At 42.9% G+C, this 24121-nt stretch overlaps 1 protein-coding gene across 2 annotated transcripts in view; it reads left to right on the top strand.

Annotated features, from left to right (window-relative positions):
* Positions 1 to 24121, top strand: part of ALX4 (ALX homeobox 4) — a 71950-nt gene that overhangs the window by 25590 nt on the left and 22239 nt on the right. The window lies entirely within an intron of this gene.

Genomic DNA, 24121 nt, shown 5'->3' with positions numbered 1-24121 from the left:
AGCTGGGGAACCCACAAGGGAACCCACCAGAGGGAGAAGGCTTAGAGCCTAGAAATTTGTGGTGGGATGACGATGAGTGGTCAGAGGGAGAAGAGGGGGCTGACTGGGAGGAGGACCTACTGGGAAGGGTTGTTGTGACTAGTAGGACTGATCTGTTTTGTTTCTTTGAATAAAAAGTTAACTTCACTGACATTGGGTGCTTTATTGCTGACCTATGTCTGACTTCCATAGGGACGTGGGTGGCGCTGTGGTCTAAACCACAGAGCCTAGGGCTTGCTAATCAGAAGGTCAGCGGTTCAAATCCCCACGACGGGGTGCGCTTCCGTTGCTCGGTTCCTGCTCCTGCCAACCTAGCAGTTCGAAAGCACACCAGTGCGAGTAGATAAATAGGTACCACTCTGACAGGAAGGTAAATGGTGTTTCCATGCTCTGCTCTGGCTCACTAGAAGAGGCTTAGTCATTCTGGCCACATGACCTGGAAGCTGTACGCCGGCTCCCTCAGCCAGTAAAGCAAGATGACTGCCGCAACCCCAGAGTCGTCCGCAACTGGACCTAACAGTCAGGGGTCTCTTTACCTTTTATGCCTGACTTCAGCTCCTGACAGTAGTTAGTGGTCAGCTGCTCATGACACAACTGAGGTAGCAAGGAAGAGCACTGGCATTGCTGCCCTAGGTTCTTTTGGAAGGAAGGGCTATAAATTCAATAAATAAATAAAGTGGATCATCTTTTTCTTTTTTTTAGTCCAGAATGTGAGAATGCAACTGCTGGGAGCTCAGAAGGGATTTCTTAATCAGAAACACAAGAAAATGGGAGTAGTAAATCTTTTCTCCAAAGTTCTGTCTGGACTTCAGTGAAGACTGCTTTGTACTGTTGCTCCTATAGGAATTGTGTTGGGCTTTCCCTTATAATGTGTGTAAATGATGGCACATGTATTTGTCAGCCCATATAGATGCACCAGGAAGCTGATACATATCATTTTCCTGATGTATACGTTAGTGATTGATTTTGAAACCTGGAGATGCTGGGACGCATGTCGTCTTGAAAGTTATGACTGAAAAAGTACGGTACCCCTAATTCCAGATACATGTATTTGAGCTATAGTGCACCATTGGCAAGGGAAATGCTCCTTGCACATGCTCTATTATTATATTCCACGTGCTTTCCGGAACTGAGCTCTGGTATTAAAAACAGGCTCTAGAGCTTAACCCTGGCAAAATCTGCCACCTCACAGTTAATCACTTACTTCTCCAATATGAGCACTCCCTCTCTGAAGCAGCTTCTAGAGTATTCAAAACACCAGCTGAGAGAGAGTTGGGTTGGGTAGCTGTAAAGTCATAGGGCCATCAAGTTAAGAGGACTGTGATCAGCACAGTTCTGAGCAAGTATACTTGGAAGTAAATCACACCATGTTGAACTGAACTCATCTGAAGTGTGTGCGCGTTGGATTGCAGCCGAAATCCAGCTGTGAAACTGGACCATGCACACACACAAGCAATCCAGGTTGATGGCATGTCACAAGGAGAACAAGTGAGCTATGGTGCTTTTGGAGGAAATAGCTTGACACCATTTGTGTGAATGACCCGAGTGATATGCTGCAAAGCAAAGCAACACCCTCTCTACCAATCACAGAATTGTAGAATTGGAAGGAACCCCAAATCCAACCCCCTGCAATGCAGGAATCTCAGCTAGAACATACATGACAGATGACCGTCCAACCTCTGCTTAAAAACCTCAAAGGAAGGAGAGTTCACCACCTTTCATGGGAGTCTGTTCCACTGTTGAGCAGCTCTTAATTATTCCTGATGTTTAGTCAGAATCTCCTTCCTTTGAACTTGAATCCATTGGTTCAGGTCCTAGCTTCTGGAGCAGGAGAGAGCAAGCTTGCTCCATCCAGAGCTTGCTCCATCCGCAGAGTGGCTGGGGAAACCCAGTCAGATGGGCAGGGTATAAATAATAATAATTAATAAGAATAAGAATAGTTATCCATGTGACAACCCTTTGGGTGTTTGAGGAGACATGGGGAAAGTTATTTATGCAGTACAGAATCATTTCTTTTCTATGAACGAAACTCATCCCTAAATGATATCACGAGAAAGGTTAATTGTGTGCATCGGCATGTCACAGGACTGATTGTCCCTAGTTGAGGCTGTTCTGGGCACTCAGTGATCTGGTATGGATCTCTGGATCTGATGGGAGCAAAGGATATGAGCAACAGAAAAGAACATGCCAAATTGAGTAAAAGTGCACATGGAATTGGAGACCTAAATTAGGATTACCATATTTCAAAAAGTGAAAACCAGGACACCCCAAAGTTGTTGGGTTTTGGGGATTTTTTGGTTTGTTGTTGTTTTTTTACAAAAAAAAAAGATATCTTATTTTGGCTCTGAATGTAACAGCAATCCAGGTGCACTGGGATTCACTGGAACTTGTTACCAGACTCAGGCCTGCCTTTTAGTCTCATATGTGTTCAATTCAGTGCCAATCATCATTAATCAGTATAGGTCTTCTGAAGTATTTAACCACCTTCCATCCTTAGTAATTCTAAATAAATTGTTATCTTTTTGTTTAAAAGGACAAAGCCTCTTTCTTTTTTCTTCCCCAAGCCTTTTTGTAAATTGCATTTTCAATACCAAGGAAATATTTATCGATGCGCATCAATTGAAATCACAGTCGGAATAATATTCTCTTATGATATAATCAGAAGTCTTGGGACTATATAGCATAATGACAAAATGCCTAAAATTATAAGATTCACGGCAAATTCTGAAAATGCTCATTTGACTTTTATTTATACATGTTTTCTATGAATCCCTGTGTGAGAGAGAAAACTTCCTCTCTTATTGACAGTGAGCAAGGCTGGTGTTGGAGATGCTCTGATACAGTCAGTCATGGTGGAAGCAGTGTGAAAGTCTGGATTTGTGAATTGCTTCCAGTCTGAAGAGGACCACTCAGATCGCTTGACTCCAAGCGGCTGCTTGGTCTTGCTGCGTGGTTAATCTTGAGAGAGTAAACTGAATCGATTGGTTCTAAGAAATTTCTCAATGAGTTGTTATTATCACAGTACAGTTCTGAATTTCTGGGGGGAAACTTGTTTCTCGGATCTGGTCCGCAGCTCATTTGAGAAGCTCCTGCTGGTTTTCAGCTCCCTACGCCTCATCCAGCCACTCGAGCCTAAATTTGGGGTTGGGGACTGGGGGAAATAAATGGGAGAGAAGTCTTCAAAGAGAGAGCTCCTCTCTCCGATCGAAGAAATAAGAGGTGCGACACTGCAGCAGCCATTTAGGGTTGTGATTGATGGAACACTTTCAGGTGCTCTGCCGTTCAGATCAGAAGCCGGAGCAGCGCTAATGAGTCCCACCTATTGGCAGCTGCTGTTTCAACGAAAAGCCAGTGCAGTAAGTCATGCTGGAAAGACAGAAGGAGGTGGGGCGGAGGGAGGATGGGGGGGAAGGGTGATGGGGGGAGGAGGAGGAGGGAGCTGACAGAGGCCGAGAGTTTATTAAACTTCAATTTAACTGCTGTTGAAATATGCTCCTCTAAGTCAGGGCAGCAAAGGTTAATGGAATCCTGTTTGTAGATGTTTTATGGCGCTCTTCTGGGATAAATATAAAAGACTGGTGCATTTTGAGTAATTTAAATAAATATTTGTTTAAACCGCATAAGGGGCACTGGGAGCCATCAAGCATTTCCCCCTTCCCCGACTTACTTACAATTATAATGCTGTGTCTAATTACGCAGCTAACCTTAAAAATAAAATGCAGCAGTAGATCCTGATCACAGATTTCCCAGTGAAACCTAGTTGTTGTGATGTTAGTGATTTCTGGGTAACAAAGGCCCTGTCTCATGAGCACGTAAGTCTCTCCAGTCTTTAAGACTCAACTATTACCTCACGAGTTCAAGAGCGCTCCCATCACAAATGCAGAGGTGCCTGTTTATTATCTGTGTTTCAGTTGATAGATTTTTCTTTTATTGATTAAATCAAAAAATCAAGAACATGATCCAGCTGAAGTTAAAACGCTTCTAAGTCATAAAGATTTCATTGGGAAAGACACAAATATGTGTGCAAATTTCCTGTTGCAATAAGCAAGATGTTTAGGCTGCAACTCTACACTGAAATCCTGAGAGCCAGGCCTATTCGATTTAGTGGAGCCTGCTTGTAGGTAGACATGCATAGGATTGCACTGTAAAGCACTTAACTTTCTCTGGATCCTATATTCATTTTCCCTTCTTTTTAGTACATTTCTAGCATGCCTTTCAGGGCACATTGCCTTCATAAGGCAGCTCAAGGGCAGTTGGGATTAAAACATAAACAGGGATTTTTTTCAGACGGAACTCACTCAGTTTTGGCACCTCTCATGTGGGTGCCATTTCGATTCTAAGAGAATGATGCGTTCCGGCACCTCTTTTTCTAGGAAAAAGGACTGCATATAAACCACCAAAACACAACAATCACATAAAAACATCAAAATTAAAAACCTAATATAAAATACAATTCAAAATTAAAAGCCTACGGCAGATACAGTATTTATTTAAAATAATCCAGAAAACATTTTGTTAAACTATTATTTTAAATGCATTGCTTTAATCGAGATATGAATATAGAAGCGCAATCCAAAGAAATTTAGACATTCCTAAGGTTACAATTCTAGGCATATTTACAGGAAAATAAAGTATCTGAAAGGGACGCGGGTGGCGCTGTGGGTAAAACCTCAGCGCCCAGGGCTTGCCGATCGCATGGTCGGCGGTTCGAATCCCCGGGGCGGGGTGAGCTCCCATTTTTCGGTCCCAGCTCCTGCCCACCTAGCAGTTTGAAAGCACCCTTAAGTGCAAGTAGATAAATAGGTACCACTTTATAGCGGGAAGGTAAATGGCGTTTCCGTGTGCTGCGCTGGTGCCGGCTCGCCAGAGCAGCTTCGTCACATTGGCCACGTGACCCAGAAGTGTCTCCGGACTGAGATGGGCGCACAACCCTAGAGTCGGACACGACTGGCCTGTACGGGCAGGGGTACCTTTACCTGTACCTTTTTAAAGTATCTGAAGTAGCGAAGAAGTGTGCATGCACACAAAAGCTTATACCAGGAACAAACGTAGTTGGTCTCTAAGGTGCTACTGGACAATTTTTTTATATATTTCTACTGGAAAATAAGTCCAATTGAATACAGTGGGACTTGCTTTAAAGTAAACATGGTTAGAATCAGGCTTGGCAGTCCAAGTAGATAGCCTAAGAAATGTGCAATCCAGTCATAGGTGGGTTTACTCGGAAGTAAGCTTCACTGAGTTTAGTGGGATTTATTTCTGTGTAAATGTTTTTAGGATTACAACCTATGATTGCAATTCTACATACATTCTTATCTGGGATAAAGTCCCATTAGACTGAATGGGATTTACTTCTGATAGACTTGCATTGATTCTAATAGACATGCCTCTTTGGTTTGCCTGAGTTTCTAATGATTGTGCTCCCTCTGACTTATAAAAGCATCCCGAGCCATTAAGCAAGTACCCTTCTTCCTGAGGAAATAGTTTGGAACATGGGTACTCCTAGGATGTAGGAATCAGCATAAAACAGAATGGGAGTAGAGGGCTGCATTGTCTTTATACAAAGTGCAGTGTTTCAGAATAGATGTAGGAAATCAAATCACCACCGCCACAAAATAATAATTAGTAATGGTATTTCAAGAACAGAAATGTGTTGCACAACAGTGTAAGTGTGTGTTCAAATTTAGGCTGCAATCCTATATACACCCTATATACATCTACCTCAGAGTAAGTCCCATTGGACATCCTGGGACTTGCTTCTGAGGTAAGTATGAGTGGCTTTCAATGTTCTTTTATGAAGCATGCATGGGATGGAATTGGCAATTTTTACGAGCTGATTCTTTTCCTGAAAAAAGAAACACCACTGGATTCAGGTTGAGGTTGATATTGATTTTTTGCACTGCAGTTTCCATCCTGTTCTGATTTTAACCCTTTTGGGTTCCTAGGCATCACATGCTACTCACATTCCTTGCAGAAATGCTTTCAAAACTCAGGCTGAACTCTCCCTGGTTGGCAAGGACTTCTGTAAACAAGAAGCCCGTCCTATTGCATAGAAAATTGAAGATGACAACCCATAACAGTAACAGTCCTTGATATCACCGTTGTCTCCACACTTCGGAAAGCAAGATTACACGGGTCAGCACAGCCAGAAACACACTGCATAGCATACAGAATGATATTGTTTATTCATATATTTATACCTCACTTTTCAAGGAGCTCAGGACAGCTTACATAGTCACTCCCCCTCTTCTATTATCCTCAGCAATTGCCACCCTGATGAGGTGAGTTAGCCTGAGAGATAGAGGCTGGATCTGGACACATTAAAAAAAGTTTCGGGTAAAGAACATGATGGGAAATCATGTGGCCGAAGGATCAAACTCTGCAGCGCCATCTGGTGTCACAGTGTTATAACGCATTTAAAACGCCTTTTTTAATTATTATTATTACTAATGTAGCTGAGTCCAGAGACTAGCCCAAAGTCACCAAGTGAGCTTCATGGCTGAGTGGTGGAAGTTTCCCTAGTCCTGACTGAGCATTTTAACCAGCATAGCACGTTGACTCAAGATGTATGGTACCCCCGAAGATCTGATGCACTTTATGCCATTGCTGAAAATCAACGAGACAGGAATTTGCAGCTCGGTAGTTGTGTGGAGCCTGGATTTGTTGGAAGCATGGCTTTTCCAGTTATTTAGGTGCCAGATCTCATGCTACTTGTGGAGATGATACTCCATTGCTACGCACTGAGTACAAACTTATCTTACTCATCCCCTGCCATCACCTCTGTTTCCACTTTTGTAGGGGTGGGTGGGTTTTTGTTTTTTGGTGGTACTTTAAAAAAATATCCCAAAACCTGCTTGGCCAGGAATAGCAGTGAGATAAAAAAAGGGGGGGGGTAGTATATTATGTGAGGCAATGCCTGCATTGTGCCACCTTCAGCTTTCTTAAAAAGCACTGGTTTGTATTCAGTGGTGATTTTGCGCTTCTGCAGTGGGGACATCTGCTTTTTTGCTGATCGCTGCTTCCTCTTGCAGACTGTGCCATACCCTATACTGTTCCATGGAGTTCCCCAACATTCAGGCACAGCTTTTTGAGGCACAGGGGGCTATAGTGGGTAGGGAGGGTTGAAGAATAGCAGGTGCCCTGCCTTACCCAAGCAGAAGTGCCTCAGTGGATGCAAGTGCGACTCTAGTTGAAGGTTTAAGATTGGGCATAATTATTCCTTTTCATTTGCAGTCAGGGGAAAGATAGTGTGGAAACTAGAATGGTGCTGATGTATGGCTAATGTTGAAATAGCAATCACAGACTGCGCTACGTTCGGTCGCATTTGTATTATTTTCAGCTAGATCACGCAGCCAATGTCTGGAAACCAGGCTCTGTTCCAAAGGATATTAGCTGGTCGAGAAACGCTTTCTGAAGGCTGCTTACTTATATTATTTTAAAGTAATAATACAGATCTGGCACTGCTTCTGTACAGGAATTTTAGGCATACACCCTGTTTATTTGATTAAAAACCCATCTGCACAAGTGCTTTCTTTGTTTCTGGTTTGACACTTCAATGCCAATGCAGAAAGAAAAAGTTCCTGCAAATAGCAAGTTGTTCTTTGCCAACACAATGAATCGTGCCATAAAGTCCTACAACAGTGTGGGGACCTGAATGCCTGAAACAGGGTCTGCCAGCGTGGCGCCCCTGGGTGCATATGTGCCTACAGAGGCTTTCCTGACTGATGTAGGGTCACTTCTCTGTGCTAAAATCAGAAAGAAGGCTTGAAATAAGCTTTCTGCTGTAGCCAATAGAATAGGGTGTGTGCGGGTGTGGGTGTGTGTGGTGCCCACAACTGCTTCTTAGATATGCAGGTGTGGACCCAGACCCAAAAAGGTTGGCAATGCCTGGCCTAAGAAACACCTAAAGGCTGTTTTCTCCTGTATAGACCTACCCATCCACATTTAAAGCATATTTGAAACACACTCTTTTCCTCAAAGAATTCTGTGCAGTGTAGCTTACCCATCACAGAATTAGAGCTCTCAGCAACCCCCAACAAACTGCAGTTTGAGGTAAACCTCTAAACAATAACACTGGGAGGCGATTGAGTCCAGCAGGGGTGCCAACTTGAATAAAATATGGAGGGGGGCAGGAAAGCCCTGCCCCACTTAATCAATCATATGGCACTGTGCACACCATTTGAATGGCAATGGCCATCAACTTTGAGGTGTGTGTGGCCCCCTCAAATATTTTATTGGGAGGGCTGAAGACCCGTCAGCCCCTAGGAGTTGGCTCCTATGGAGTCCAGTAGCTAAGTGATCACCAACTGAGGGCGATTAGATTTTTAGACCTGTCTCTGGCTACACTGTTATGTGTTGGGATGCCTCTGTAGGCCTCTGCCTTGTGTCACTTCCATGGCTGCGGAATTGCTGCTAGGATGCCCGAGGAATTCTGCCTTTGCAAATTCGGATACCAACCAACCTGATCTGTACCCCCCAGACCAATGTGTAGATTGGGCTTTGCACTTAAAATGCTGTGACATAGCTTGTGGCTCACAAAAAAAACAAAAACAAACCAAAATGTATATATAAAGGTCCATTTTGAGAGAAAATGCTACATGTTTAAATACAGGTTTTTGTATTACCCTCCCTCGTAAAGTTACAGTTTGATGCAGAAACAGGACAGAACATATTTATGCCAAAGTAACACAGGCTAGAAATCATCATCATCAACGTGTGGGGGCAGAAAATTACTCCACTGTCTTCTCTGGATGGTGGTGGCTTTTTTCCACTCCCGCCCCCCCCCCGCCAGTCTGTCTTTCCTCTCCCAGTCTCTTCAAACAACTCTGCTCAGAATCTCCTTAAAGAGAAGCCTCCAATTCCCCCCAGCCACTTCCCAGGGCCCGCAAGGACTGTGCTCCAGGCCTCCCATAGGGGCTGCAAGGGCCGCACAATAATAAGTAAAGAAACATTGCTTTCTTCACAAATTTGCCTCACCGCACAATGAACCAGAGATGCCTTGCAACCCAATCCTGAAAGCGAGGATTTGTCATGTGTGAGGGGATCTGGTGTTTCTAAACCATTGTGCAAAAGAGCCGGGTGAAAGATTGATGCGCACAACTTAAGAAGTGCCTACTTGCATAGCGCCACAGCCTTGAGGGTAATGGCATCGCACAAGGAGTCCGGGTGTTATGCTTGTAGTGTTGCCCAGAGCAGTAATGTGGCCCTGAAGAGAGTGAAGCAGAGGTGGGAACAGCTGGAGATGAGTCAACCATTCCCTGCTCTATAGGCTTTACATTAGTGCAATCCAACATGTTTGAGAAACTGAATGGTTGGTGCTATTTTTCTAGAAAAAGAGGTGCCTGAACTCACCATAAACACCTCCCTTGTTCTCTTAGAATGGCAATGGAGCCCACCTGAGAGGTGCCAGAATGGAATTCCCATGAGTTCCGGCTGAAAAACACCCTGCTTTGAGTGCAAATTGCAATTTGTGCTGTCATAGATAACAAAACTGTAAGTCAGTTGCTTTTGGAGGGTGAAGTGTACAGCATACCCCTGGTATTCTGATGGAACATTTTCCCCGTTACAGTATTGAAGTAGCATTCTTTCTGCACCTTAAACTCTGCTGCTGATATCTAGCGCTATTTTCTGAGCATAGAAATTAGCATGGGCTTTGAGGGTTGTAGGATTGTTGTTGTTGTTTTACACTCAGTGGGTATATAATTTTTATGACGTAAATAAATAAAATGGAGTGTTTTTCTCAGGATGCATCCAAGAAAGTGTTTCGGTTTGCCATATGTCACGAGAATTGTTGTAATGCAAGGCAGAAAGGAGAGGCGAACCATCGTAAAGGCAATTCTGGATTCCAGGCAACATGTCGCTTTGTTTGGATGTACAAACACAGGAAATACAAAAACAGATTTAAGCATCAGTTAGAAAAAGTTTAGCACAGTCCTGAATCAGATGCTTCAACAGACCCTGTTTACCAGGCATGGCCCTGTTTTCTGACATCTGTCTCTGGTAAATCATTGGCTCTGTTTTATCCTTATTTTCACTTTTTTTTAAAAAAAGAATGCCTTGCTAAAACTTTGTTATTCTGTGTGTCGTTTGCTAGAACCGTTCTTCATCTGGGCTCTGCTCTGCTCTGCTAACATGTATGCTATCCTATACAGTCATACCTCGGGTTGCGATCGCTGTGGGTTGTGCATTTTCGGGTTACCGGAACGGGTTACTTCCAGGTTTCGGTGCTCACGCATGCGCAGAAGCACTAAATCATGCTTTGCACCTGCATAGAAGTGCTGAATTGCGTCACGCGCGTGCGCAGACATGGCACTGCGGGTTGTGAATGTGCCTTCCTCACGGATCATGTTCACAACCCAAAGTTCCACTGTACATGTCAGCTCAGAAATAGACCCCACTGAGTTTACAGGGCTTCCTCTCAAGCAAGTATGCATAGCTGAGGTGGGGAATCTGTGGCCCTCTGCCTCATTTCATGTGGCCCTCAGCATAGTCTGGTTCTCTAGACATTGTTCTTTCATTCATGGGCTCCGGATTGCCCTTCTGAGAATTGCGTCCACTTCTGCTTCATGTGCATATGAAGAGGTAGAGAAGGGTTGGGTGGCGCAGACAAAGAAAGAGCTATGCAGTCCTGCCATGCTGCCTACTCTGCCCATGTTGGGCTCTAGCTCTGCCCTTGGCAGGATCTGCTTTCATCCACCATTGGATGTGCTCACAGTTGACCTTTCCTGTGGATCACTGGTCCTTCATAGTGAAAAGCTTTGATGCTTGGGGGGCAGAGAGTGTCATCAAGGTGCTATAGGGCAAAGCCATGCACACCACATGGGCTCTCCTGCACCTCCTCAGCTAGTCCGATGCTCTCTGGTGCACTATCACATTGCCAGCGTTGAAGTAAGATTCTGGTCAGCTTCTGTACACAAAATTATGGGAGTGTGCATGCAGTGGCGTAGCGTGGGTTGACAGCACCCAGGGCTGTATGGAGGGAGGGAAGTGGGCAGAGTTGCGCATGCATATTCAACTGCCTAACTGCATCACCCAGGAGATTGCAGCCACAGAGATAAGAAAACAGAGTCATTCCGTTGTCTGGAGAGGTCACTTCCTGGTTCTCATGGAGAAGTCTTTTTCAATGGAGCCCAGCAACAGAAGCATGCAGCTGTATTGAGGCAGTACCGGGTGTTGAGATTGGCACCCCTAACAATTTTGCACCCAGGGCAACCGCCCCAGTGCCCTCCTATGCTATGCCACTGCTTGCATGTGCAAACTCATCCTTCACCTCAGGGTGCAAAATGGGCTGGTTTTGCTAGTACTCAGGCTTGTCAAAGGCTCCAATACTTTGGCCACCTCATGAGAAGAGAAGATTCCCTGGAAAAGGCCCTGATGTTGGGAAAGATGGAGGGCACAAGGAGAAGGGGACGACAGAGGATGAGATGGTTGGATGGTGTTCTCGAAGCTACCAGCATGAGTCTGACCAAACTGCGGGAGGCAGTGGAAGACAGGAGTGCCTGGCGTTCTCTGGTCCATGGGGTCACGAAGAGTTGGACACGACTAAATGACTAAACAACAACAAAGGCTTGTCAATGCACATGTATCAGCATCCAAGTGCCCTGCAGGGCACAACCTGCCATTTCACAGCTGCTAAGGTATGTTGCTAACATATTGCAGGGAAATTATGTCTACATTTCTATTTTGTTTTAAACCCCCCCCCAATGTTAAAGGACAACCAGCACTTTAAAAAAAGAGGAGGACTATTGCGGCGTCAATGTGTGACGGCCTTCTTACTGAGTATTCATTCTGATTTGCTTGCACAAAGCTTACAGAGTGGTTAGACTTTGTCTGGTCTTTATTGAGGACTCGTTCTGATTTGTTTTCCGGAGTTTATACAGTAATGAGCATTCGTCCTGAATTCATCCCGATTTGATTGCAGGGTGTTCATAGGTCTCCTGATTAATCATTAATTCATCCTACACTTTTCATTGCATTTCCCCATTATTTTACTAACTGGGAGGTTTGTGGGTTTCGTGTGTCTGTGAATTTGTTGTGCTATGGTGCTAGAACACCTTAATTGTGCATTAATTGTGGTATGCACTTGATCCCCTGCTGCAAAATAGTCATAGCTGTCAACTTTTCCCTTTTCTTGCGAGGAATCCTATTCGGAATAAGGGAATTTCCCTTAAAAAAAGGGAAACGTTGACAGCTATGAAAATAGTGACAGTCTAGAAGCGCCTTAAAGGCAGAATACAGCTGTCAGCAATGTGTAATGGTGAGAAGAGGGAGACTTAGGCCATGGGTGGGATGTGTGAAGAAGGATATTTGTTCAAAAGTAAGTCCTACTGAGTTCAATTAAATGTATTTTTAAGTGTGGATTAGACGGCTGCCATGGTTTGGCTTTGTTATCCCCCTCCTCCCCAATATTATCATTGATCGCATGGTAAACGCCATCTAGTGGTTGTGCTAGGTAATTTCTAAAGATTATTTTTTAAGTCGTGTTCCCTGACGTTTTTTGGTTCATTATGAATTTTACACATATCATAGGCACAGACTTTGGAAAGGCAATATATGAAGCCAATATGAATATGAATATGAAGGCAATATATATCAGTAAAACTAGAATTTTGGGGGGGGGGATAGCAATCCTTAGAGATGACTAGAATCTGGAGGCACAGAATAAGAAGCTCTCTTCATTGTCAGGGAAAGTGGCCTGTGAATATGTAAAACAAACAAAATAAGTAATTTAGTCAATTGGCAAGCACTTCTCTCTACAAAACGATGCTCTTCCTGCTCTCTTTGGCCATGTCCCCATTAATACAGGGGCACCCACATAACAACCTCCCCATCCCAGTGTTGCCCCACTGAATGTCGCCCCAAATCTGAATTGGCAAAACCCCATATTTATAGTGGGAATGGTCCACAACAAGACAACATTGTGGTGGCATCCATATTTTGCTCCGGTGTGGACAAGACCTTTGTCTACATCTTAAAACAAAATATATGCAGCACTTCCAAAGGCATGGCTGGGATTAAAATCCCATTACCTTTCTGAGCATGGTCGAAAACAAGCTGAAATAAGAAGGATTTTGAAGTAATTTTGCCTACTTTTTGCATGCTATCTAGAAATAGCGAAAGCAAATGTCTCCTGTGTCCTTGTTCTACAAATAGCTCAGTATAGCAAGTTTTTTTTTTAGTTTTGCTATCTTCCCGTTCTTCTTGAGTTCCATGAATCCCGAAATCTTGCGTTTTCCTACACTAACCTGAATTGCTCCAAAAAGAAAATTCTTTTTGCCTGCTTTTATCTCCCAGGATCAACAAAGCCTTTTTCAGCTGTAGACATCTAGGCACTAAGAAACAGGGCTGGTCAAATTTAAGTGTGTCTGGCTGAGCAAGGTGATTGCACACAGGCGAGACACATGATCTCTCTCACCCAAGCATCATTTCAACTCGATTCTTTGCATTCCATTCTCTGGGAAACAAGGCTAAATGTTAAAAGAGCAGGAAAATCCCTCCTTTTCACAATCTCCTGTGGGGCATCCTTTACTTCCAGTGCCAAACTTCCTTTGAAATCGCAGAGCTGTTCCAATCGTTACCCACCTCTATCTGGACACAGCTGCTTTAGAAGGGAGGGTTTAATGAATGCCTCTCTAGAACTTTTTTTTTTGCACTTAAACATACAACACTGGACACAGATCCCTTGAGCCAGAAAGTTCATTGCGTCCAAGTTGTGCTGAAATCAGTCAAACCTATTAGTTGTGACTCACATAAGTCTTATTGATTTCAACAGGACTTTGTTGCGATCGAGGTACCGCTGGAAAGTGTTGATCCTACACATCATTGGAAATGATGCATCTTTTAAAACAGGTGCCTTAAGAGAGATAGGTAGCACAATGAAGCAAACGACTGTAAAAAGACTCCTACACAGCAAGAGCTTCCAATACAGTCTTGTTGCCTCAATGAGCTACTGGCATCAATGGCAACCTTGTACACATGATGAAAGTTTTATTAGCCTGCTGAAGAAATCTAGTAGCTCACACTTTCCAGATGCTCTCTCATGCTATGAAATATCCCCATAAAGACCTGCTCCTGGCGATTTCCTTAATCCCAGAAGAACACACACCATTGCTCCTCCTTTGAACTCCGAAAAGTATTCTTTAATCTTTCTTTTTCTCCCTCCTGCACTCACACAGAACCAGATTTTCAAAAGAACTTTGTTTCCTTTCAGATGTCAAAATAAGGGTCATATATTTTAACCACAGCCCCCTCACACACACCCCTCCAAACCAGGGGACCCAACGGCTTCTGGTTGGTTCTACTATGTACAGTCAGGTTTTCGAAAGAGTTTAGGAGTTGAATTTTGTTAGCGGGTATTTCTCCCCCCCTCCACAAATAAAATTTGTCTCCAGGCCATCTTATGCATCAGCTTTCAAAAGAACTCAATGTCCAAAACGAAGGCGAGATTGACAGAAGATCTCATAAACTCACACATGGGAATCAGTGTAGAATGAAACATCTACACAATCCCCTTTCCCGCTTCTCTCAGTTTTACCGACGGATTGATTGGTTCAATTTTTTCGTTCCACCTTTCCTCCAATGAGATCTTCAGGGCCATGGCTACCTTACCTGGCAGCAGTAGTCTGATTGTAGCAGTAGTGTTGGCTGGCTGGAAGGGGACCATTTAAATTTCCCACAATGCTCCCGAATGACACTACATCGGGGACATTAAAGCCACTTGGGGAAATGGAAAGGAAGGCCCAGTGGTGGGTAGCACTGGAAGCTGCCGAAGGATGCCAGCCCGGTATAGCACCTTGACCTCCTTCAAGAAAAGGCAGGATACAAATGCGATAAATATCCCCGCATTGCAATGATGTACATTACGCCAGTGTTTCCTAAAGTGAGAACTACATACATGTGTACAGGCAACTTTAACCACCTGTGGTCTTCCCTCTGGGGAAGTTGTTTGTGGTGGAGTCCCTAGACCACATGCATATGTGCCCATGTATGTGATCCTCCCTCACTTTATGTATTTGCCATGCAGTCTGGGAACATAGCCTGGGAACATGCAACAAATATGTTTTAGGAGGTGGGTTAATCCTGATGGAGTCAATGAGAACTTTGGTGGGATTGTGCCTTATATAAAGAGAAACCATTCCTTATTTGCAGAGTTGGCCTCTCCAAATTACATTATCCAACCCATTTATTTATTTAGCTGCCCCCCATACCAATTTGCCTTCAAAGTGTTCTGCATGAAATGCATCGACATGCTGCTAGTCCTCAAGCACTTCAAATCCGAGAGCCAAGGCAATGTCTCAGCTGATACCATGGGCTTAATGTTATCTTGGCCTGATAACTTGCAGTGGAGATATATATAATGCTGAAAGCTCTTGGCTCATCTTTGCTCTGTAGATTGTTCCACAGCCAATGAAGTTAGACCAGGCCAAGAATTATTCTCCCCTTTGTGTGTTGTGGATGCATTTATTTTCTTCCCTTCTGTAATAATTCTTTTATACCCGTCCACGATGAGCTCCCTCCTCTACTGGCAAGAGCAAGCGAGCAGAGAGCTATGTGGAACAAAAGTTGGCAGATGACAGTCACCCCCCTCATCTTCTATTGTTCTTTTTCCTCTCTGCTTCCAGCTTTTTGGAGAGAATGCATATGGCTCCAAGTTCAGATGGAGTCTTCCTGTAAATGCTGTTGTACAATTAAGGGCTTAGCAGGCATGACAAATTCAGGAGGGCCATAAACAGGGATATGAATTTGGAAAATGCCAGTGTAATGGTTGCCAGATTAGAAACTTGAAGATAAATCATTCTTTTCTTTTCTTTTTCATAGCTCTAGTTCAGTATGCTTTATAGGTAACTCAAGATGTCCACATGTCCACATAATATGCTTGCGCAACACAGTACATGAGTTACATCAGCAGACCCTCCAAGTGTCCCTATTTTCCAGGGACGTCCCTGATTTAGAGAAGCCATCCCAGTTTCTGATTTGATCCCAGAATGTCCCACTTTTCCTTAGGAAGTTCCTATTTTCATTGGAGAAATGTTGGAGGGTATGGATTTATCCAACCCCGAGTCGTCTGAAGGCAATCCTGTATAGGCATGGGTTTTTTAAATGTTTAATGTTTTATTATGTTTTTATATATGTTTGGAGGATGCTCAGAGTGGCTGGGGCAACCCAGTAAGATGTGTGGGGTATAAATAGTAAAATTATCATTATGGATTGGGACATCCCTATTTTCATTGGAGAAATGTTGGAGGCTATGCATCAACCCTTTTCAGCTGGTGGGACACAGGCCACCTCAGGTGGCTCAAAACCCAGAAATGGGCTACGATCGTTGTTTTTCTTTAGAAGTCTGAGAGAGGACCTTTTTGCCCTTTTAACACAATTTTTGCGTGTGCATGGAATGCCCGTGTGTGGGGACGACTTGTATCAAGGCAGCAAGTCCCATCCCATGCGTACCATTTCAACATCTGCAGGGAGCCTACCTGTGTGCAGGTACCCTGGAATGCTAGAAAAGGCGGTTCCTGGTTTTGCAGGCATGTGTAAACAATCATGCTTGCAGCACCACGGGAGAGCAAATTTCCTCCACATTTGGACCCAGAAAGGACAATGCCTTTTTGAGGAAGAAGGTCCAACCCCCACATGATTCCCAGAAACCACTGATGTTTTGTGAACAATATAATGAACAGATGAATTAGATACGTATTCTGCATGCATGCACAGAGGTTTTGAAACTGCGGATGGTGACCTGCGAACAGCATCTGGCTTGCAGGATGATTTTGTTCAGCCCCTGAGGGAGAAAGCAACAAAGGAGGAAAGCAGCTGTATTCATCGAAGGAGGATACAAGTTAGTCTTTATAATGGGACAGCAGTTGTACTCCCTGGGCACTTCAGATCTGAGCAAAAGCTAGTTGAGGAGTCAAGTAGAAATGTTGTTCTAGAAACTACAGGAGGACTGACAAGTAGCACCTGCAGCAAAATGTTGCAGCGTGGAACGCTCCTGGTTCAGGATTCCTGCCTCTCTGCTCTATTCCATTCTTAATTGTTTTCTGTCTACCACCCTCTCAGTCACTGAGTCAGCATTCTGTGGCTACTGAGCACACTCAGTTCTCCTTGGGCTGTTTCAGGATTCTCCCCCCCCCCTAAAGATTTCAGTACTCCTGCATGCTTTTGGGTTCTCACTTGCCTGCTGATACCTCCCCATTGTGCATAGGTGGTGCCGTTTTGGCTGCATCAGCAACGGCACTCGCAGCCCAAACACTGGAAATGCAGGGAAAGAGTCTCACCAAGAGTAGATGAATACATTACACCTTCCTCCACAGAGCCCTTCACTGGTGCATGGTCTAGCAGCTAGAGAAGGGGTGAGGAATTAAGGCAAACCTCACCCACCTTTCCAGGGCCTGATGTCATATATGAAACCAAGCTGTGTCTAAAGGAGGAAGAATCAGCAGTACATTCTAAATGTGCCCCCGATTTTTCCTTTGCTGGCAAAACATGATGCTTGTTTTTATTTGGCACCCTTTTCTTCTCATGGTGACAGAAAATTTCCCCCCACTAATAAAGAATCAGAAGAATCAAGAATGCACTGGGGGGCGGTTTGCTCCCACTTATTCCTTTGCAGCCCTTGCTTGAACTTTCCATGACTTGATATCTTAAATGCCAGGTGATTGACAGGTGGGTGGTTCCATCCATATGACACAAGTGGCCTTCAGAGGGTTTGATCCAATTCCCTGCAGGCTTGGAGCAGGGAGAGCCGGGTTCAGAACCCCCTTATCAATGAAGTGGACTTTATGACTTTGGGACAGTCGTTCTCTTTTAGCTTAACCTTCTTCACAGGGCTGTAATAAGGATAAAGGAGGGGGGGAGTAGCTTGTGGACAGCTCCTTAAGGGAAAAGGGAGATGTAAATGAAATAAACAACAAGACTTGCACCCGCATATCAGCAACCCTGCTTTGCTTTTGTGTGTTCAGGAGAGGGATTAACAGCCCAGCATAGTCTTATGCATGTTTACTTGGAAGAAATCCCCATTGTTTCTAGTGGAGCTTACTTCCAGATATGTGTGTGAATAGAATTGTGACCTAGGTTTGTTTCCCCAAATCCAAAGTTTACTTAATCAGCAACTCATTGAGTTTTTGCTGTCTTGTCCAATGCAGTGTTGACTGAATTAAGACATCACTCCAATAGAGGGATGGACTTAGGCAGACTGTCAGTTTAATTGCATGCTGAAGTGCTACAGGTATCCAGCGGCTTAAGACTTGAACATTGATTTGATGCTGTTATGTTTCCATCTCCGCCAATGGTTCATTAGATGTCCTTGGGAAAATTGGTCCAAGGTCTCCATCAGAAATTTGGTGCTGGTGCAAAAAATGAAGACTGTAAAGTTCTTTTGCTATATAACATTTTACACAAACACTGCTTTTCTTTGAACAATTGGTGCATACGCCATATTACAAAATATTTTTAAAATGCCCTTCAGTATCCAAAGTAACCTTTCCTGGGATTAAGCCCTCCTTGACACAGTGTGATATACTTCTGCCTATTCTTGCATAGGATTGCATTGAAAAGTTCTCTAGTTGGATGATTTTTTTGGACCCTGGGCCTAGTTACTTAACAGGCTCCTTTAAATCATGACATTGCCATGTTTCCAATGGCTTTGATATATCTTTCTATTTAAGGCTTTTCATCCCTTTCACTTTCCTGACACTCTGCTTCCTGTCTCCTGGGTAGACCGCAAGGCAAACTTCACCAAAACATCCCGTATCCACTGTCTGCTGAACCACTGCGAGACATTCCACACAGTTATATGCACTTTATAAGGCTGAAGCACACAAAGACCAAACTTTGCAAGCTGAACTTCTGGAATTCGGTAGCAAAAGCAAAAGTACATTGAAGCAGTGTTCATTGTTGACTATGAAATACCCGACAAGTGTTTTGATTGGTTCCAAACCATTACCCAATTTCAGATGACAGTTCCTGGGCGAAATCTAATGAATGCACAGTGTGAGGGGGCTGAATTATCATCAGTATTACACAAGGTTTGCTTCCAGTGGCAGAGGCAGTATGCCTCTGAATACCAATTGCTGGGAATCACAAGGGAGGAGAGTAATGTTTCACTCATGTGCTGCTTGGAAGCTTCCCATGGGTATCTGGCTGGCCACTAGGAGAAAAGGATGCTGAACTAAATGCCCTTTGGTGTGATCTAACACAGCTATTATGTTCTTTTGGGAAAACAGCAGAAATGAAAGACTTAAGATACCTGACCTCTTCCTCCCCCTCCGTCCCAATGGCCACTGGCTAGAAATGGCAGTTTGCGCAGTTTCTTAGACAAAATAAGAAAATGTGGGCAGTGGGGTGGGAAGACACGTGATTGACGTCATGTGCTGTTTTCCCCTGTTCATTCATTTTAAACGCTCACGCCCCTCCACCATTGTTGAAACCGCTCACAGCAGCTAACAATCAGAACAATAAAAACAAGCTGAACCAAAAACCATAAAGTGCAACAACAATAAAATTGGCAAGAAATAGGGACCGAAAATTCATGCAACCAGCAAAATTAAACCAAGAGAAAACAATGCTAAGTTGTAAGGCAAAGGAGAAGGCCTTATTCAGCCATAATGTAGATGTGCCACCCTTTTAAAGTTGTGCTTCCCTTGCCCCAGGATTAATTTTTTAAATTATTTTTTTGTGGGCAGGGGAATTGTCATTTTAATATGTAACATGACAATGACAGCTTCCATTTAAAGAACTATAGCTTTTTTTTAAAAGAACAATTTAAGAATAGGACCTTCTGAAAAGTTTAGTGAATAAGGCAGTGCAGTTGGACAACAAAGGCCTCAGTTGAAAGTGCCCCCAAAAGTTTTCTTGCTAAAGACTTTCCCTAACTGACGGTGGATTTTTCATCAGCACAATCACCCAATAATTACTTAAGTGATCTTGAAAGAAAAAGCCTATAGGATGTTTGAAGAATTAAATTTTAATAATAATAATAATAATAATAATAATAATAATAATAATAATAATTTTTTATTTATACCCCGCCCTCCCCAGCCAAGGCCGGGCTCAGAGCGGCTTACAAGCAATAATAAAAACAAGATGAATGATTACAACTTAAAAACAAAAATAAAATACAACATTAAAATAATGGAACATTAAAATATTAAAATGTAGCCTCATCGCAGGAGGAGAAGGAAAAGAAAAAAGAAAGAGAGGGAGGGAATCAAATTGGCTCCAAGCCAAAGGCCAGGCGGAACAACTCTGTCTTACAGGCCCTGTGGAAAGAAATCAGATCCTGCAGGACCCTGGTCTCATGAGGCAGAGCGTTCCACCAGGCCGGAGCCAGAGTTGAAAAGGCCCTGGCTCTGGTTGAGGCCAATCTAACTTCCTTAGGGCCTGGGACCACTAGGGTGTTGCTATTTATGGACCTTGAGGCTCTCCGTGGGGCATACCAGGAGAGGTGGTCCCGTAGGTACGAGGGTCCCAGGCCGTGAAGGGCTTTAAAGGTCAAAAGCAGCACCTTAAATTTGACCCTGTATGACTTTGTATTATGGACTAGAGTTGGACTCCACCCCACAGACTTTCCTTTGCTCTGCTTTTCAGTTTTAGGTGCATTCTCTACTCAGCCAGCAACCAAGAAGCATGTTTGTTTGCCTGCAGTAACAAGTAGGAGTTAGTTTATTCTACAGGTTATTATGATGAGTAGAGGAAGGTTGGATGTTTATTACTAAAGGATGAAATAGAAATAACTTTAAAGTGATCTGAAGAAATCTACCCTAAGTTACTCTTTACTCTTTACTCTTTTAAAGTAAATTGATTGATACAATCATAGCAGCTATTTCCCTTTTCTTTTTCTTGAGTACTCAATGGCAAAGGATGAGAATAGCCCTAGAGGAATAGAAACACTGCTTTGTACACTAATGATAGCTTGCCGGTCACCTATTTGCAATTCAGACCTCCATCTCAGGTCTAATTTCTGATTATCCCAATGTGTGCAGCTCAGCATGAGGCCTTTTTAGGGGTTCTGGGCAGAAAAATCAACCCAGCAACCAGCTAAAAAAAACCCCTCAATTGCTTTCCACAATCAGTTTACAATTGCTTAGTTAGTTCTTATATAGCAACCAGATAATAAATTTTCCATTTATTGTCTAACAGGAAGGAACATCTAAAGGTCAGGAAAAAGTCTAGAAAGAGGGACCCTCAAGGAAGAGTTAACAAATACACTCTAAAGTATTTATTTTCTCTCTGTCCTAAACCTGTAGTTTGGCAAAGTTTGCTCAAAAAAGAAAGGGTATACACACGCACACATTATTTTAATTCTAGGAAAAACTAATAACTGCAACTGTTTTAAAGTTTGCTTTTAGGTGCTATGCATTTTTTTCTGGAAACATTAACTTATCATTCAGAAAGCTTTCTTACATGTTCATAAAGCATTTTTGTAAGTCTACAAACGGAAATCCATTATGCAGTAAATATTTTACAAAGTTAAAGATACTGAGCTTGTTCACACTTCCTCTTATCCCACCACTTTCGCCCGGGGATACCTGCTCCTTACTACTGAATTGGAACAAATGTTCATGGGATTTTCCATGGATTGAAATTTGTTCCAATTCAGCAGTAAAGAGTGAGTTTTCCCAGGGGGGAAAGTGGGGCAAATGGAAAACCATTCAGACTCGTACCTAGAAAGCACAGAACAAGCGGAAAACTGCTCAGACCCATGCTTCCTGGCTCCAGGACATGTTCAGTGTAGATGAGCTCTCAACCTCATAGACTTCAGTAAGAAAGTTGTGCTTATTGTTCTCAGTACCACTCTCCATAAATGCTTGACTATGGTTGCATCATAATGTTCTCTTACTCTGTTTCTAAGGACCTGGCCACACATTCCCATGCTCTTTCCAGGCACAGTCTACATTTTAAAGCCCCCACTTTTTTGTTGTTGCTCTGGAGGTTCTTCATGAAACCCTACTCTCTAAAGTTCAATCAGAGCAAACATCAATCCATGGAAAACCTGAGCTGACGTTTGCTCCGATTCAGCTTTAAAGAGCAGGTTTTCATGGGGAAAGCTCAGAGAAAACAACTACCACCACCACCACCAATGCTTGGACACAAAGTGCAGACCTCTGCCTGGAAAGAATAGGGCAAAGGGTAAGTAGGGATAAACCCTAAGTCTGCTTTTGCTTGGCTTTTTTGTATTTGTATTTGTGTTGTTTTGTTGTTTTTTAGAAAACAAGTTCCACTATTCTTTTAACTTCTTAGTTACAGCATAAACTATCTATCATCTATCTATCTATCTATCATCTATCTATCATCTATCATCTATCATCTATCTATCTATCTATCTATCTATCTATCTATCATCTATCTATCATCTATCTATCTATCTGTCATCTATCACCCATCTGAGTGGGTTACCGCAGCCACTCTGGGCAGCTTCAAACAAATTAAAGCACAATATTTTGTTTGTTTTATACGTCTTTATATTCCCTTGTTCACTATATCCTTAACATCTTTTTTTTCTCCTTATGAAACGAAACATATGCAGTCATTTAATTCCTGGTATTCATATTAAATCTTCTGTAGAATCAGACTTTCCATAGTACTAATAGTAGTGGGAGCATGTTTCAGAACAGTGTAGGAGAAAGGTATCCTTTCCCCATCTCCATTCTTGAAACTTCTACCCTACCACAAGGCCTAATAATGCCTCAAGGCTCCTCTCTGTGGCTGACACCCAAGAGAGAGGAGAGAGCAAGCACTCCATCCTACACATCACTTGCCCCCACCCACTGTAATCTTTCTCCCCATTGCTAGACCCCAGCGATTGCTTGAAGGAAAGGAAGTTATCTTATAGAAATGATCTTCTTTCTTCTTCTTTGGCGATCACTCATAGCCGAGTAAGATTCTCTTTCATAAACACAGTTTTAACAATGAGTCCATAAGTGACTGTGGTGGCCAGTTCTGGATCTACATGTCCTTCCACAGTCGGGACATTGGTTTCCAGGCAGGAGCTGATCACAATGTGGATTTGCCAAGCGTCCCTTCCACATAGCACATTTCTCCCTTGCATCCTGAGTTTGAGCGTCTTCAAAGCCCATGACACCTTTGGTCAAGGCTGTTCTCCAACTGGAGCGCTCGCAGGCCAGTGTTTCCCAGCTGTCAGTGTTTATACTACTTTTTTTTTTAGATTTGCCTTGAGACAGTCTTTAAACCTCTTTTGTTGACCACCAGCATTATGCTTTCCATTTTTAAGTTCAGAATAGAGTAGTTGCTTTGGAAGACGATCATCAGGCATCCACACAACATGACCAGTCCAACGAAGATGATGTTGAAGAATCATTGCTTCAGCACTGGTGATCTTTGCTTCTTCCAGTACACTGATATTAGTTCGCCTGTCTTCCCAAGTGATGTGTAAAAATAACTGGGTCATGAAGTCGAAGTTAAATTAAGGCCATAGTCAGTGCTATTTTTCTAGAAAAAGAGGTACCAGAACACACCATGAATGCCTCCCTTCTGCTCTTATAATAGCAATGGGACCCACCTGAGAAGTGCTGGAACTGAGTTCCAATGAGTTCTGGCTGAAGAAAAGCCCTGGCCGTAATCCTGTTTACTTGAAAGTTTAACTCCATAAAAATCAATAGGAGTAACTTTAGGTAAAATATATTTACAATAGTGGTGTTAACTTAAAATATACCATTATTCCTCTTTCAGAAATGTGGCATGTGAGACAAAGCTTATCTACCACAAAAAGTGCATTTTGCACATTATGTGACACCTTCCCTCATGTATATTTTATGGTGTAGCCACTATCCTCTTTTTAAAAAAAATATTATTATTAATATTTTTATTGGTTTTACAGCTTTGTATTTCATCATCATCATATATTCACATATTTAAAAAACACAAACAATACATCCCCAGTATTCCCCCCTCCCCCATTTTACGGCTTCCCAACTTCCCCATCTGGTTTCTTTAGTACATTTGTTAGTTCTGCAGTGTTATATAACCTTACTTGATAGTCTCCATTGTAATCATCTTATATTCCTCCTTCTGAACCAAATTATTAACTTTTTACATTGTTTTGTTTTTTCTCAGTTGTAAGTGTTTATTC

The sequence above is a fragment of the Podarcis filfolensis genome, assembly GCF_964270895.1.
Source record: "Podarcis filfolensis genome assembly, chromosome: 1".
In the NCBI taxonomy this organism is placed as follows: Eukaryota; Metazoa; Chordata; class Lepidosauria; order Squamata; family Lacertidae; genus Podarcis; species Podarcis filfolensis.
Note: the sequence above shows the minus strand (reverse complement) of the source record. Positions and strands in the feature narration are given on the sequence as shown.